This window comes from Bos indicus, chromosome 8, assembly GCF_029378745.1.
Source record: "Bos indicus isolate NIAB-ARS_2022 breed Sahiwal x Tharparkar chromosome 8, NIAB-ARS_B.indTharparkar_mat_pri_1.0, whole genome shotgun sequence".
NCBI lineage: Eukaryota > Metazoa > Chordata > Mammalia > Artiodactyla > Bovidae > Bos > Bos indicus.
In genome coordinates this window covers 55,940,392-55,944,344 of record NC_091767.1, presented here as the reverse complement: position 1 = coordinate 55,944,344, position 3,953 = coordinate 55,940,392, and positions in this window count along the sequence as shown.

Here is a 3,953-nt window from a genome sequence, read left to right as displayed (position 1 = left end):
GCACCTACTGACCCAGGGAGTTCCCCTTTCAGTATCCTAACATTTTGCCTTTTCATACTGTTCATGGGGTTCTCAAGACAAGAATACTGAAATGGTTTGCCATTCCCTTCTCCAGTGGACCACATTCTGCCAGACCTCTCCACCATGATCCACCCATTTTGGGTGGCCCCACACGGCATGGCTTAGTTTCATTGAGTTAGACAAGTCTGTGGTCCGTGTGATCAGATTGGCTGAGGTATGTTCCTTCTATGCCTGCTTTCTGGAGGGTTTTTATCTAATCACATGTTGAATTTTGTCAAAGGCTTTCTCTGTATCTATTGAGATAATCATATGGTTTTTATCTTTCAATCTATTAATGTTGTGTATCACATTGATTGATTTGCAAATACTGAAGAATCCTTGCATTCCTGGAATAAAGCCCACTTGGTCATGATGTATGATCTTTTTCATATGTTGTCGGATTCTGTTTGCTAGAATTTTGTTAAGGATTTTTGCATCTATGTTCATCAGTGATACTGGCCTGTAGTTTTCTTTTTTTGTGGCATCTTTGTCAGGTTTTGTATTAGGGTGATGGTGGCCTCATAGAATGAGTTTGGAAGTTTACCTACGTCTGCAATTTTCTGGAAGAGTTTGAGTAGGATAGGTGTTAGCTGTTCTCTAAATTTTTGGTAGAATTCAGCTGTGAAGCCATCTGGTTCTGGGCTTTTGTTTGTTGGAAGATTTCTGATTACAGATTTGATTCTGTGCTTGTGATGAGTCTATTAAGATTTTCTATTTCTTCCTGGTTCAGTTTTGGAAAGTTATAGTTTTCTAAGAATTTGTCCTTTGCTTTCAAATTGTCCATTTTATTGGCATATAGTTGCTAATAGTAGTCTCTTAGGATGCTTTGTATGTCTGTGTTGTCTGTTGTGCTTTCTCCATTTTAATTTCTAATTTCATAGATTTGATTCTTCTCCCTTTTTTCTTGATGAGTCTGGCTAATGGTTTGTCTGTTTTATTTATCTTCTCATAGAACCAGCTTTTAGCTTTGCTGATTTTGGCTATGATCTCCTTTGTTTCTTTTTCATTTATTTCTGCCCTAATTTTTTATGATTTCTTTCCTTCTACTAACCCTGGGGTGCTTCATTTCTTCTTTTTCTAGTTGCTTTAGGTATAAAGTTAGGCTATTTATTTGATTTCTCTCCTGTTCCTTGAAGTAGGCTTGCATTGCTATGAACCTTCCCCTTAGCACTGCTTTTACTGAATCCCATAGGTTTGGGGTTGTTGTGTTTTCATTTTCATTCGTTTCTATGCATATTTTGATATATTTTTTTATTTCTTCTGTGATTTGTTGGTTTTTCAGAAATGTTTTGTTTAGCCTCAATATGTTTGTATTTTTAATAGTTTTTTGTTTTTTTTTTTTTTTTTCCTGTAGTTGACATGTAATCTTACCACATTGTGATCAGAAAAGATGCTTGAGATGATTTAAATTTTTTTTGAATTTACCAAGGCTAGATTTATGGCCTAGGATGTGATCTATGCTAGAGAAGTTTCCGTGTGCACTTGAGAAAAAGGTGAAATTCATTGTTTTAGGGTGAAATGTCCAAAAATATCAACTAGATCTAACTGGTCCATTGTATCACATAAAGTTTGTATTTCCTTGCTAATTTTTCTGTTTAGCTGATCTATCCTTAGGTGTGAGTGGGGTATTAAAGTCTCCCACTATTATTGCATTACTGTTAATTTCCCCTTTCATACTTGTTAGCATTTGCCTTACATATTGTAGTGCTCCTATGTTGGGTCCATATATATTTATAATTGTTATATCTTCTTCTTGGATTGATCCTTTGATCATTATGTAGTGTCCTTCTTTGTCTCTTTTCACAGCCTTTATTTCAAAGTCTATTTTATCTGATACAAGTATTGCTACTCCTGCTTTCTTTTGGTCTCCACTTGCATGAAATATCCTTTTGCAGCCCTTCACTTTCAGTCTGTATGTGTCCCTAGGTTTGAGGTGGGTCTCTTGTAGACAGCATATATAGTGGTCTTGTTTTTGTACCCATTCAGCCAGTCTTTGTCTTTTGGTTGGGTCATTCAACCCATTTACATTTAAGGTAATTATTGATAAGTATGATCCCATTGTCATTTACTTTGTTGTTTTGGGTTCGAGTTTATAAACCTCTGTGTTTCCTGTCTAGAGAAGATCCTTTAGCATTTGTGGAAGAGCTGGTTTGGTGATGCTGAATTCTCTGAGCTTTTGCTTGTCTGTAAAGCTTTTGATTTCCCCTTCATATTTGAATGAGATCCTTGCTGGGTACAGTAATGTGGGTTGTAGGTTTTCCTCTTTCATCACTTTAAATTATGTCCTGCCATTCCCTTTTGGCTTGAAGAGTTTCTATTGAAAGAGCTGTTATCTTTATGGGGACCCCCTTGTGAGTTATTTGTTTTTCCCTTGCTGTTTTTAATATTTGTTCTTTGTGTTTGATCTTTGTTAATTTGATTAATATGTGTCTTGGGGTGTTTCGCCTTAGGTTTATCCTGTTTGGGACTCTCTGGGTTTCTAGGACTTGGGTGGCTATTTCCTTCCCCATTTTAGGGAAGTTTTCAACTATTATCTCAAGTATTTTCGCATGGCCTTTCTTTTTGTCTTCTTCTTCTGGGACTCCTATGATTCGAATGTGGGGCATTTAACATTGTCCCAGAGGTCTCTGAGGTTGTCTTCATTTCTTTTCATTCTTTTTTCTTTTTACCTCCCTGCTTCATTTATTTCCACCATTCTATCTTCCACCTCACTTATCCTAACTTCTGCTTCAGTTATTCTACTGTTGATTCTCTCCAGAGTGCTTTTGATCTCAGTTATTGCATTACTCATTACTGATTGACTATCTTTTATTTCTTCTAGGTCCTTGTTAAACTTTTCTTGCATCTTCTCAATCCTTGTCTCTAGTCTATTTATCTGTAAATCCATTTTGTTTTCAAGATTTTGGATCGTTTTTACTATCATTATTCTGAATTCTTCTCAGGTAGATTCCCTATCCCCTCCTCTTTTGTTTGGTTTGGTGGGCTTTTATCATGTTCCTTTACCTGGTAAATATTTCTCTGCCTTTTTATCTTGTTTAGGTTGCTGAGTTTGGGGTGGCCTTTCTGTATGCTGGAAGTTTGTGGTTCCTTTTTATTGTGGATATTCCTCCATGTGGGTGGGGTGTTGGATGAGTGGCTTGTCAAAGTTTCCTGGTTAGGGAAGCTTGCGTTAGTGTTCTGGTGAATGGAGCTAGATCTCTCCTCTCTGGAATGCAATGAAATGTCCAGTAGTGAGTTTTGAGGCATCTGTGGGTTTGGTGTGACTTTTGGCCACCTGTATTTTTGTGCTCAGGGTTATGTTCCTGCATTGTTGGAGAATTAGCTTGGTATGTCTTGCTCTGATACTTGTTGGCTCTTGGGTGGAGCTTGGTTTCAGTGTAGGTATGGAGGCTTTTGGATGAGCTCTTGTTGATTAATGTTCCTGGGAGTCAGGAGTTTTCTGGTGTGCCATGGTGTTCTCAGCTTTTGGATTTAAGCCTCCTGCCTCTGGCTTTCAGTCTTACTCTTACAGTAGCCTCAAAACTTCTCCATCCATACAGCACCAATGATAAAACATCTAGGTTAATGGTGAAAAGATTCTCCACAGTGGGGGACACCCAGAGAGGTTCACAGAGTTACATGGAGAAGAGAAGAGGGAGGAGGGAGATAGAGGTGACCAGGAGGAAAAGAGGGGGAATCAAAAGGGGAGAGAGCAATCTAGCTAGCAATCAATTCCCTATTTGCTCTCCACAGTCTGGAACACTCAGAGAGGTTCATGGAGTTCCATAGAGAAGAAAAGAAGGAGGAAGGAGATAGAGGTGACCAGGGGAAGAGGAAGGGGAGTTAAAAGGAGAGAGACCAATCTAGCCTGTGATCAGTTCCCTAGGTGTTCTCCACAGCCCAGTACACCCAAA